Below are 13,460 nucleotides of genomic sequence, written 5' to 3'. Positions count from 1 at the left end.
CCACTACTATTTGTAGTTGTGATGGAGGTGCTGGCTCAGACCGTAAAGGAGGGTTTACCGTGGGAGTTGTTGTATGCAGATGATCTGGTGTTGATTGCGGAAAGTATGGATGGACTGAAGGAAAAGATGAACAAGTGGAAGGAATGTATGGAGACAATAGGTCTGAAGGTGAATATCGGAAAGACAAAGGTGATGGCAAGTGGTAAAGCATGTGGTGAGGTCGAAAGAACTGGGAAGTGGCCGTGTGCTGTGTGCAGGAAGGGTGTCGGAGTGAACTCCATTCAATGTACAATGTGTGCTGAGTGGATTCATCAAAAATGTAGTGGTCTGAGAGGGTCATTAACCAGTGTGGCAGCTACATTCAAATGTAAGGTGTGCACAGAGGGAGCTGCAGATGGAGGAAATGTTGAGTTGGATCTTGGAGACGGCGTGAAGCTGGAAGGTGTGAAAACATTTTGCTACCTCGGAGACATGCTGAATGGAGAAGGTGGATCAGATTCGGCAACGGTTGCTCGAGTGAGATGTGCATGGAAGAAGTTTCGGGAACTGAGTGGCGTGCTGATGAGGAGGAGAGTGTCGCTGAAGCTGAAGGGAAAGGTGTATGCTGCATGTGTGAGAAGTGTTATGATTTATGGGAGCGAGACATGGGTAATGAACGTAGAGCAGCAACGAAGGCTGGAAAGGGTGGAAATGCGAATGGTTCGATGGATGTGCGGAGTATCGTTGAGAGAGAGGAAGACAAATGATGAATTGCGAAAGATGATGGGAATATTGCCTGTGATTGATGCTGTGAAGAGGAACAGGTTGAGATGGTTTGGTCATGTATTGAGGAAGGATGAAAGTGACTGGTTGAGAAGAGTGATGGAAGTTAATGTAGAAGGAAGTAGAGGACGGGGAAGACCGAGAAAGACTTGGCTAAAGATGGTGGAAGAAGAAATGCGGGCAAGGGGGTTAACAAGGAGAGATGCAGAAAATAGGGCAAAATGGAGAAGATTGTCATGGGGACCGCAAGGCTAACCCCTGCTCTAGCAGGGAACATGGCCTTAAAATGCATGTTGTTGTGTTGTTGTATCCATCGAACGTCACGCCTGGCCAACTGGTTCATTAAAGGCTTGGACTAAGAATGTTTTCTCGCTGACCCCACGAAAACGTAGGAATATTCCTGATGATTGTGGGAGTAGCAGCAGTAGCCATTATTAGTCTTCTGGTTAGTGTGCCTCCTTCAATCCGCAAGATTCTTGCAGAACTTGTTTTGCTGCGCATGCGTGTATCGCACGAGAGCAAAGTGCAGGGTGCATGGAACTTAGTTATGGCCTCTCGTCAAGTACAGACAAAAGGCTTCGAGGGACAGTGCTGTCATCACTTCAATGGATAGGCCATTCTTTTTCCTTCACCGTCCTGGGAAAGAAGGAATGTTTACGAACATCCGTCCTTGAATGAGAAATCTGGTAACCTTGTGTATGACATGCCTTGTTGATCTTACTAAAGGAGTGATTTATAGTTTACTGTCAAAGGTGACCAGGTTGTTGCGTATCTTGTGCATCATCACCAATCTGAGGTTTTCTTTACATTGCTAAATCTAAGCTTTTGTTAACTTTCTGACATACATTTTAACGTGTTTGTTCCATTTCATGACAGAGGTAATGGTAATACCAACATACTTGGTGGAAGTCACAGACTCGAACATGGTATTGTTCAGCAAATATTTGTGTTCTACCCAGGGCCGTTTTCTAGTAGCTGCAAGAAATACACACACCTACAAGAAATGGTATAGAGATGACAGCCACCTAACAGATACACACTAAATTGGTACCATTAAACACCTCTACCATGTCAGGAATATGCTGGAGAAACTTGCCTGGACACCTCTTCAACAACGTGGAGAAAACCTCAGATTGGTGATAACGTGCCACTTTTGTGTGAGTAGTAATGGTAGTGGTAGTGGTAGTCCACACTCCTTTTTTTGCATCTTCAGATTCAGATGCAGAGGGCTGCCGAAGCGGTTTCTTGTCTATTGGGCACAAACCTGGATGGGTCGCCACTCCGACACAGGATACTCCAATGGCTCATTCATCCCAGTAAGCAGGTACTCATTTTGCTGACCTCGGAAGGATGACAAGCTGAGTCAACCCACCTGGTGTTACTTCAACAGATATCAGGGCCTTGAACTGGACCATGCAATCTTAAGCCTGCCACCTTAACCGTAAAGCCAACACCAGGCCTAGTCGTAATGGTAGTAGTTGTGGTATTTTTCATGGTTTCCATTCCCCTTCTTCATCTTCCTGCATATATAATATGTAAAGGTCTCTGAAAACTGAATGACTTTTTTGATCCTAATGTAGTTTTCATAGATTATTCAGTTTATGAAAATTATGGGATGTCATTGTGGAACACATAATTTTGAAGATGTGGTTGGCACTTTAATTGAGCAAAAGAACAAGATATTTGAAATGCTGCAAAATTATTCCAGTTATTACCCTGCACGAAAAGTAGGGTTAAGCAATATTGGTTCACTTCTGTTTGTCTGTTCTGTCTACAAACATCAGTTTATGATCAGGGAACAACTTAATCTCAATTGAATGTTATATTTTGAACATGAATCTGAAAACAAACCTGCAGTTTTGCAGAAATTTGGCTCTGAATTTGTCCCGATCGCACATGCGGAGAGTGGAGTGAGATACAAATAAATTTACTCTGTCTGTCTGCCTGGCAGTCAACCCAAATTGAAAATCATTTCAAACAGGAAAGTTCCTGTTTTAATTAAGGACGTCATAAAGGAAACACACAACAGGCACGAATAACTAATGCAACGTGTTACCTAGGGTGGTGTAAAAGATGCTGCATCAACAGCGGTAAACTTCCGGAATTTTGTTTTTCTATGAACTTTAAAATTTTTATTCTATTTCAATTGAATTATACACTTGAACAATGTAGAATAACACAAATTACCTTTTTGGCACTTTCAAAACACTTTAATATATCAGTACTTGGACAAAATATTACTGCATTTTATGTCATCATGGCCAATCAAATTTGCCGCTCGTGTACGCTGCCCATGTCTTTGTTTCTCAAGACAGCCTGGGGTAACGTGTTCTATGAACTGTCTGGTTTGTGAAGGCATCACCCTGCATTTTAAGTTATTCTCTCAAATTCCCCCAAGCAGTGGTTCTTCATATGCCACCTGTAGGTTACCCATTTTGGTGTGACATGTCTTTTACAGTCCACCCTCAAACTTCAGGTGTCAGAATAGAAGCCAGAATGAAGATGGGTTGAGGATTCTGTACATGCAATGAAGAAAGATGAAGGCAAGGTGTACTTTGTATCTTTATCTATGCTGAGCAAAATTGGAACCTAGGCCCAAACTCTCAAATGGTTGACATCTGCTATAATGCGCTGTTATGTGCTCGTGTGCCCTGTTAGGTGCTGCTGTGCCCTGTTAGGTGCTGCTGTGCCCTGTTATGTGCTCCTGTGCCCTGTTGTGTGCTCCTGTGCCCTACCTGTATGTTATTTATGCCCTACCTACTTTTCATGCAGATGTAATATTGTATTCTAGCAAAAGTACCCGGCGTTGCCGGGTAACAATGAATCGCTTCCTGACAGGAATATGAAGGGAGGGGGGGGGGAGAAGAGGGGGGAGGGTAAGGGAGAAGGGAAAGGGCGAGGGGGAGGGGAAGGGGGAAATAAAATGGGGAGGAGGGGTGAGGGAAAAAGGGGGTTGGGGGAGGGGGAGAGAGAGGGTGGAGGGGAGAGAGTGAAAGGAGAGAAGAAGGGAAGGTGGAGGGGGAAGAGGAGGGAGGGAGGGGGTGAGGATGGGTGGGGGAGCGAAGAGGGGGAGGAGAGAGAGAAGGGATGGAGGGTGGAGCGAGGAAGTGGGGGGGGGCGGGGGAGGGAGGGGGAGAGTGACAACTCACCACATGTCGCTACGGCTACACTATAACCTCCGGAACCGGAAGGGAGGGGGAGAGCGAGGAGAAGGGTGGGAGTGAGAGGTGTGTGGAAGATGGACACTTTATTAGGAGGGAAGAGCAAAGAGTGGACAGAGAGGGTTGGAGGGGTAGAAAAGGGGAGGGGCAGGGGTAGAAAAGGGGAGGGGGAGGGGTAGAAAAGAGGAGGGGGAGGGGTAGAAAAGGGGAGGGGGGAGCGGGGAGTTAGCAAAGAGAATGATATGCAATGAGAATGTTAGGTTATGATGGCCGGAGACTCTTATAAGTTATAACCTGAGCCAGATTTAAAAAATTAAGCTGTGAAATTGAGCTTAGCAGCAGTTCTGACTGCTAAAAAAAAAGCGTTAATTTGTTCTCCGGGTGTCTACAGACGACTCCGGGTGGACAGCACAGATGAAGTACACCAAACACAAAAACGGCAACCACAAGGATTTTGCTTTAAATAATCTTCTATAATTGTGAAAATCAAGCAGAAAATCAGCGAAATGTGGAAACCACTGAGAGCAGACAAAATGCCGACTATACATTGGCAATGAAATAGTTTGTCATGACGGACATTTGATTTGAGTTCCAAACACGATGTTTGATTTGTTGTTTTTTTAATAAGTATATTTTTGTAGGTATATTAATATAACTATATATTAATACAATAAAAGTACATCACACAAAAATGTTCGTCAATAAAAAAATGGGTGCGTAAAAACAAAATGGGAGCTCTGTCTACTGTAATGCCATGGCTTGCAAAAGCAGCCTGAATAGCCTTCACAAAGTGTTGGTTAATCATATTCAAAAGGGTGTTATTAAAGCGCGGCGTTACGCGCGCTGCTTGTGAGCAAGGAGGAAGCGGACAAGCGGTAACATGTAAACGTCTTTATTGTAAGACTACACTGTAACACTGAACTCCTCCGGGCTGGTCGCCCGGTGTATATCATGAGGCCACGCCTACCCCTCGGGCGTGGCCACCGCCCACTTGGTGCGTGGAATGATGTCACCACGCCAGTGGGCTTTTGTGTCCGCCACACGCGCCCCCCCAGAATTCCCGCGCACCTGGAGGGCCAGTTTGCGGGGCAGACGAATGACCCGGCCGAAGCGCCCCCTGGCGATCGGCGGCGTCCGGGGTGCAGGGATACCAGGTGGGATGCCCCTGGCTGCCCCTGGGATGGGTGCAGGACCGGGGGGCGCCGTGGCGGCGGGGCTGGGCGGTGCCGGGGGTCCGCCCGCAGGAGGGCGGCCCCGACGTGGGGGTCGGGCCACTGGCGGTGGATGGTCCACATCGAGGTGGGCCGGCTTGAGGCGGTCTACCGAAACGCGGTCAGGAGTACCGCCGATGTCCAGGGTGAAGTGCTTCGCCCCGGTCTCCAGCACGCGGAAAGGCCCGTCGTACGGGGGCCGCAGTGGTGTCCGATGGGCATCGTGGCGGACGAAGACGTACTCCGCCGTGCGAAGCTCCGGGGCGACGTGCGTCGGTGGGTGCCCGTGGCATGCCGTTGGCACCGGGGCGAACCTCTGGGCGGTCTCTTGCAGAGCGGAGCGCTGCTGTGCCGCGGACCATGGTGCCGTGGAGTCGGGGAGGAACTCGCCCGGCACCCGCAGCGGTTGCCCGAAGACCAACTCCGCCGCGGATGCGCGCAGGTCCTCCTTGGGCGCCGTCCGGAGGCCCAGCAGGACCCAGGGGAGCCTGTCGACCCAGCCGCCGTCGCGGAGGGTGGCCCGGAGCGCGGCCTTCAATGAGCGGTGAAATCGCTCACACAGGCCGTTAGCCTGGGGGTGGTAGGCCGTGGTTCGGTGCAGCCAGACCCCGAGCCCCTGCGCAACCGCCCCCCAGAGCTCCGAGGTGAACTGGGGGCCGCGGTCGGATGAGATGTCTGAGGGGGCGCCGAACCGGGCGACCCAGGTGGCGATGAAAGCCTGCGCGACATCGGCCGCCGTTGTCGACGCCAAGGGCACGGCCTCCGGCCACCGGGTGGTGCGGTCCACCATGGTGAGGACGTGGGTGAAACCCCGCGAGGGGGGCAGAGGTCCCACCAGGTCCACGTGGACGTGGTCAAACCGGCGTTCCGGCACCGTGAAAGGGGCCAACGGGGCCTGGGTGTGCCGGTGCACCTTGGCGCGCTGGCACGCGAGGCATGTCCTGGCCCAGCCGCGGACGGCCTTCCGGAGGCCATGCCAGACGAACTTGTCGGCGATCAGCCTTTGGGAGGCCCTCGCGCCCGGGTGGGACAGGCCGTGGATGGCGTCAAACACCTGGCGCTGCCAGCCCGCGGGCACAATGGGGTGAGGACGCCCGAGGGAGACGTCGCACAAGAGGGCCGCGCCCGCGCCGTCGAACGGCACCTCGGTGACGCGGAGGCCCGTGACGGCGGTCCGCAAGGCCTGGACGTCGGGGTCAGCGGCCTGGTCCGCTGCCATCCGGGCATAGTCGATGCCGAGGTGGACTGCGTGGGCGACGGCCCGGGAAAGGCAATCCGCCACCGGGTTGTCCTTCCCCGCGACGTGCTGGATGTCCGTCGTGTACTCGGACACGGCCGAGAGGTGACGCTGCTGCCGGGCCGACCACGGCTCGGTGACCTTGCCCATCGCGAAGATCAGCGGCTTGTGGTCGACGAAGGCAGTGAACGCCCGGCCCTCGAGCAGATGGCGGAAGTGCCTGACCGCCAAGTGAAGTCCGAGCAACTCGCGGTCGAAGGTACTGTAACGGCGTTCGGGCGGGCGAAGCTGCCGGCTAAAGAACGCCAGCGGTTGCCAAGCTCCACGCACCCATTGCTCGTGCACCGCGCCCACCGCATAGTCCGAGGCATCGGTGGTGAGGGCGATCGGTGCATCGGGCGCCAGGTGCGCGAGCATGGTGGCGTTAGCCAAGGCGAGCTTCGCGCCCGTGAACGCCGTGTCCATCTGCTCGGTCCAGGTAACGTCGCCTTTGCCCGGCTTACCTCGGAGAGCTTCGTGCAGGGGGCGCAGGAGCTGGGCGATACGGGGCAGGAACCGATGGTAAAAGTTCACCATGCCCAGGAACTCCTGCAGCCCTCTGATCGTGCGGGGGCGCGGAAACCCCTTCACCGCCTCCACCTTGGCCGGCAGGGGGACGGCTCCGTGCCTGGTGACACGGTGCCCCAGAAAATCGATTGTGGCGGCGCCGAACCGGCACTTTGCGGGGTTCACAATCAGGCCATGCTGGCCCAGGCGTTCGAAGAGCGTGCGGAGGTGGCGTAGGTGCTCTTCGTGGGACGCGCTGGCGACGAGGATATCGTCCAGGTAGACGTAGACAAAATCCAAGTCGCGCAGGATGCTGTCCATCAGTCGCTGGAACGCCTGAGCCGCATTCTTCAGACCGAAGGGCATGCGCAGGAACTCGAAGAGTCCGAATGGCGTGATGACCGCCGTCTTCGGGACGTCCTCCGGCCTGACGGGGACCTGATGGTAGCCGCGTATGAGGTCCACCTTCGAGAAGAAGGACCTGCCCACCAAACGGGTGGAAAAGTCCTGAATGTGGGGGACGGGGTAGCGGTCGGGAGTCGTGGCGTCATTGAGACGGCGATAGTCCCCGCACGGTCGCCATCCCCCGCCGGGCTTCGGCACGATGTGCAGCGGCGACGCCCAAGCGCTCTCTGAGCGCCGAACGATGCCGAGTCGCTCCAGGGTAGCGAACGCCGCTTTTGCCACCGCCAGCTTCGTCGGCTCGAGGCGGCGTGCCCGGGCGTAGACCGGTGGCCCGACGGTGGGGATGTGATGGGCCACCCCGTGCTTGACGGCCCCCGCCGAGAAGGTGGGCCGCGTGAGGGCCGGGAAGCCGGCGAGGAGGCGGGTGAATGCGTCCGCTGCCGGAAGCGTACAGACCAACGTGGCCGGAACCGAATCGTTCGGCAAGCCGCTTGGCAAGCCGCTCGTTGAGCTGGGCAACGCACATGCGAGCGAGCTGAACGTCTCGGCCTGGACAAGCCGTCTGCGCTTGACGTCGACCAGGAGCCCATTAGCGCACAGGAAGTCCGCGCCAAGCAGTGCCATGGGCACGTCGGCGGTGACGAACGTCCATCGGAAAACCTGCCCTCCAAACCGCAGAGAGAGGCAGCGTTTTCCGTACGTACGGATGGGCGTCCCGTTCGCGGCAAGCAGCGCGGGGCCCCCACCCGCGGTGTGCTTGTCTGACGTGCCGGCGGGAATGACACTCACCTGCGCTCCCATGTCGCACAGGTAACGGCGCCCGGAGAAGGTGTCCGTTATGAACAGCAGGCTGCTCGAACGGCCGGCGCTCATCGCCACAATTGAGCGCCGGCCCGGGCGTTTCCCGACCCGTTGAAGGAGCACGGCGGATGACACCGCCGAGCTTCGTGGCCGAACTTGGCGTGGAACCAGCACCAGGTGGTGGAGCTGGAGGAGCGCGGCTGGCTCCGCCAGGCCGGTGGAGTCGATGGGTTTCCCCGTGGTGGCGGTTTTCGCCGCGGCGGTGGGCGGGGCGTGGCGGCGTTCACGAGGTGCGTATCAGCATGCTGCTGAACATCAGCGTGCTGTAGAAGATGATGCTGTGGAACATCAGCGTGCTGTAGAAGATGATGCTGTGGAACATGCTGCTGAACATCAGCGTCGAAGGCCGTGACGGCCACGCCGACGCTCGCCCGCGTGTCCGAAGCGGCGAAGTACTTGTCCGCCTCGGCCGCCAATGCTCGGGGTTCCGTTAGCCCGGTCCCGGCCAACGCGAGGCGAACCTGCGCTGGAAGTTGGCGACGGAAAAGCGCCCGGAATAGCGAACCGGGGGCTTCGTCGCCCAACAGTGACAGCATATGGTCCATTCGGACCGACGGGCGCGTCTCACCGAGCTCGGGGAGATCCAGGAGGCGGTCGGCCCGTGCGTCATCCGTGAGGCTGAACGTGGCTAGGAGTAGCCGCTTGAGTGCCTCGTACTTGTGGCCGTCCGGTGGGTGGCGAAGGACGGACACAACTCGAGCGGCCGTGGCGGGCCCGAGGGAGGCGACGACGTGGCAATAGCGCGTGTCATCGCCGGTGAGGTGCCGAAGCTGAAATTGGGCTTCGGCCTGGACGAACCAGACTTCGGCCTGAGCCTCCCAAAATTCCGGAAGTTTGACGAAGTCGGCCATGGCGATGGCGTCGCGTGTGGAAGGATCGCTCCGGCAGATCCAACGTCGAGGGTCACCAGTAAAGCGCGGCGTTACGCGCGCTGCTTGTGAGCAAGGAGGAAGCGGACAAGCGGTAACATGTAAACGTCTTTATTGTAAGACTACACTGTAACACTGAACTCCTCCGGGCTGGTCGCCCGGTGTATATCATGAGGCCACGCCTACCCCTCGGGCGTGGCCACCGCCCACTTGGTGCGTGGAATGATGTCACCACGCCAGTGGGCTTTTGTGTCCGCCACATTATAACAGCCAAACTTCCCCGGCCTTGTGACTAATTAATTAAGTACACAGGTATTTCTGACTTCATTTGTGGAGCCCCAGCCAAGCGGCTTAAGCACTCCAGCAATATAGGTGATAAGGAACGGCTGGCTTGGCAAGCGATAACAAGCTTATTGCTTCTGGTTGAAATGGCCGAATAATTTTAAAAACAGATCGCAGGTACAGTGGAGTGACACCCTATCCCATGGAAGCATGAATTAAGTTAAAAATTAAGTGAAATAAAAAACTAACCCCAGAAGGAGAATGACAGTCTCGCTTAAATAAATGAATATATACACTTAGTTATAAAAATCGTTAGCTATGGTAAATTTTGTCAAATTCTACTCCAGATTTGGACATTTATTTAGTCTATAGCATCCAATCATCATATCTGAATCCAGATTTTGATTATATACTTAAATTATGTAATGATAATCCAAGGCAAGGCACGTTTGAATAGGCCGAAACAAAACGGCGGCTTAAGAACACAGCGAGTAGCAGTTGGCTGACCAAGATGGCGGGACGCCATATTGGTAAGGCTTTTTCGGGTTTATTATTGTGAGCACTGAAGGAGCTGGGGCTCCCACGTCGATCGGAAGAATGGACGCGACAAAAAGCTGGAATTCATCCGAGTTGCTTTAATCAAACCAAACACTCAGGCACTCTGAAAAGCCCGTTTATCGGGCAGCAATATATATACATATTATCCCGGAGCGTTTGCCCAGGAAAGGCGAGAGGGGGCGTGGCCCAGCGTCCTGGCTGCGGCCTGGCAAGTTGAGGGCGAGCCTGCCCGGGCATGCCCGGGCATGCCCGGGCGTCCCGACCGAGGCCTGGCAAGTTGAGCGCGGGCCTGCCCGGGCGTCCTGGCCGAGCCCGGCATGGTGATCGCTCCGCGTCCTTGATAGGTGCAAGGCGATTGTGAAAACCCAGCGGTAGCCGCTACACACGTCCCCCCAGAATCGACTTGCACCGGCAGGGTCAATTTGAGGGGGGTCCTGATGACCCGGCCGAAGCGACCCCTGGCGGGTCGTGGGAGGGGGTCCGGTGTGGTGGTGGGCGGTCGAGTGGGGGGCACCGTGGACGGGGGGCGGCCTCGCCGCGGCAGAAGGGCCACCCATGGTGGGTGGTCGACGTCCACGTGCGCCGGCTTGAGGCGGTCCACCGCAATCCGGTCCGACCTGCCGCCGATGTCGATGACGAACGACTTGTCGTCCCGTCGCAGCACCTGGAAGGGCCCGTCGTACGGCGGCCGGAGTGGCCCCCAATGTGCGTCGTGATGCACAAAAACATACTCCGCTGTGCGAAGTGCTGGGGGGACGTAGGACTGGGGGTCACCGTGGTGGGATGTTGGCACGGGGGCAAACCGTCGGGCGGCCTCCTGGAGGTCCGAGCGCTGGTGAGCTGCGGACCAGGGACTGGTAGCGTCGGGCACGAATTCGCCCGGGACGCGTAGCGCCTGGCCATAGACAAGCTCGGCGGTGGATGCCTGGAGGTCCTCCTTGGGGGCCGTGCGGAGGCCCAAAAGGACCCACGGCAGCCGGTCGGCCCAACCGCCGTCTTGAAGGCTGGCCATGAGCGCGGCCTTCATGGAGCGGTGGAATCGCTCGCACAACCCGTTTGCTTGGGGGTGGTAGGCCGTAGTACGGTGGAGCTTGACCCCCAGGTTGCGGGCGACCGCGCCCCACAGCTCGGAGGTGAACTGTGGTCCGCGGTCTGACGAGATGTCCGCCGGTACGCCGAAGCGGGCGACCCAGGTGGCGATGAAAGCCTGCGCCACGTCGGCGGTGGTGGTGGAGACGAGGGGAACGGCCTCCGGCCACCTGGTGGTCCTGTCCACCATGGTGAGCAGGTGTGTGAACCCCCGTGACGGGGGGAGGGGGCCCACCAGATCCACGTTGACGTGGTCGAAACGTCGTTCGGGCACGGTGAAAGGTGCCAGCGGGGCCTGGGTGTGTCGGTGGACCTTGGCCCGTTGGCAGGCCGTGCAGGTGCTGGTCCAATCGCGGACGTCCCGACAAAGGCCGTGCCAGACGAATCGCGCCGACACCAGCTTCTGGGAAGCTTTCCGGCCCGGGTGGGAAAGGCCGTGGAGGGAGGCGAAGATGCGGCGTTGCCAGGTGACGGGCACGATGGGGCGAGGCTGGCCTTGGGAGACGTCGCAGAGCAGGACAGTGTCCGCGAAGGGGATGTCGGCCAGGCGGAGGCCCGTGTCCGCCGCCCGGAGGGCTTGCACCGTGGTGTCGGTGGTTTGGTCCGCTGCCATAAGCGCAAAGTCCACGCCCAGGTGGACCGCGTTCGCGCTGGCCCGGGAAAGACAGTCGGCCACGGCGTTGTTTTTGCCGGCGACGTGCCGGATGTCCGTGGTAAACTCCGACACGGCGGAGAGGTGGCGCTGTTGGCGGGCCGACCACGGCTCCGTGACCTTGGCCATGGCGTAAACCAACGGCTTGTGGTCGACGAACGCCGTGAAAGGTCGGCCCTCCAGGAGGTGGCGGAAATGGCGGACGGCCAGGTGTAGACCGAGGAGCTCCCGCTCAAACGTGCTGTATTTGAGCTCGTTCGGCCGGAGCTGCCGGCTGAAAAAAGCGAGTGGCTGCCAAACCCCGTTCACCCATTGCTCATGTACGGCGCCCACCGCGTAGTCGGAGGCATCCGTGGTGAGGGCGATGGGAGCGTTGAGCACCGGGTGAGCGAGCAGTGTTGCGTCGGCGAGGGCCCGCTTTGAGCTTTGGAAGGCCGCATCCATTGCTGCGGACCAGGCGATGTCGTGCTTGGCCGGCTTGCCCTGGAGGGCTTCGTAGAGGGGCCGCATGAGTTGAGCAGCGCGGGGCACGAAGCGGTGATAAAAATTCACCATTCCCAGGAATTCCTGCAGGGCCTTTATGGTGCGGGGACGCGGGAACGTGGTGATGGCCTCGACCTTGGTTGGCAGCGGCACGGCCCCGTTCTTGGTGATGTGGTGGCCCAAAAAATCAACGGCCGTCGTGCCAAAGTGGCATTTGGCCGGGTTGACGATGAGGCCATGCTCGCTGAGGCGCCCGAACAGTGTTCGGAGGTGGAGGAGGTGCTCGGCCCGGGACGTGCTGGCGACGAGGATGTCGTCCAGGTAAACGAAAAGGAACGGCAGGTCACGCAACACGCCGTCCATCAAGCGCTGGAACGCCTGAGCCGCGTTCTTGAGACCAAACGGCATCCGCAAGAATTCGAATAAGCCGAACGGCATGATGACTGCCGTTTTAGGGACGTCGGCCGCCCTGACAGGTACCTGGTGATATCCCCGTATGAGATCAATTTTCGAAAAAATGACCCGTCCCGCCAGACGGGCGGAGAAGTCTTGGATATGCGGGATCGGGTACCTGTCGGGGGTGGTAGCGTCATTGAGACGGCGACGAAAACGTCGGCCGCGTGAGGGCCGGGAACTCCGTGAGCAGGCGAGCAAACTCGTTCGCCGCCGGGACGGCGCATGCCAGCTCAGTCGGCGTGGAGCTGCTCAATGTGCATACCAGGGAGCTGAAGGTTTCGGCATTGATTAAACGACGCCGTTGGACGTCCACCAGCAGTCCGTGTGCGCAGAGGAAGTCGGCGCCTAGCAGAGCCATGGGCACGTTTGCGGTTACAAACGTCCAAGCAAAGCGTTGGCCGCCGAAGCAGAGGGTGACGTTGCGCGGGCCGAAGGTGCGGATGGTCGATCCGTTGGCCGCAACCAAGGAGGGGCCGCAAACCGCGGATTGCCTGTCCTGGTCAGAGGCGGGTATGACGCTCAGTTGGGCGCCGGTGTCGCACAGGAAGCGCCGTCCGGACGCTTTATCCGTGATGAACAGTAAGTTGCCCGTGTGGCCGGCGCTCATGGCTGGTAATGAACGCCGGCCCGGCCATTTCCCGGCCTGCCGAAGGTGCACAGGGGTCGGCATGTCCGGGCCTTCTGTCCGAACCTGGCATGATAATAACACCACGCTTGGTCAGGTGGAGGCCCCGGTCGTCGTGCTGGAGGTGGTCGGCTCGGTGTAGCGGCCGCCAATTGCGTCGGCAGTTCGGTCGTCGACCGTGCCGGGTGCTCGGGCGCCATGGGTGTTGCGTCGGACGGCGGTGGGTCCCATGTCGCCGCTGCGATGCGCTGTCCTGCAGCGGA

At 57.3% G+C, this 13,460-nt stretch overlaps 1 protein-coding gene across 11 annotated transcripts in view; it reads left to right on the top strand.

Moving 5' to 3' along the window:
• SYT1 (synaptotagmin 1) overlaps window positions 1–13,460 on the top strand; it is a 730,486-nt gene that overhangs the window by 541,589 nt on the left and 175,437 nt on the right. Inside the window, exon 1 of one of the 11 annotated variants that reach the window (XM_078774452.1) lies at window positions 1,273–1,448. The exons of 9 other annotated variants lie outside the window; for them this stretch is intronic. The gene's annotated coding sequence lies outside the window, so the exon portion shown is untranslated. Of the gene's footprint in view, window positions 1–1,272; window positions 1,449–13,460 lie in introns of those variants that run through there. One more of the 11 variants, XM_078774460.1, reaches the window with a different exon arrangement.

The sequence above is a fragment of the Myxine glutinosa genome, chromosome 3 (genome assembly GCF_964187855.1).
Source record: "Myxine glutinosa chromosome 3, kmMyxGlut1.1, whole genome shotgun sequence".
Lineage (NCBI taxonomy): Eukaryota > Metazoa > Chordata > Myxini > Myxiniformes > Myxinidae > Myxine > Myxine glutinosa.
Note: the sequence above shows the minus strand (reverse complement) of the source record. Positions and strands in the feature narration are given on the sequence as shown.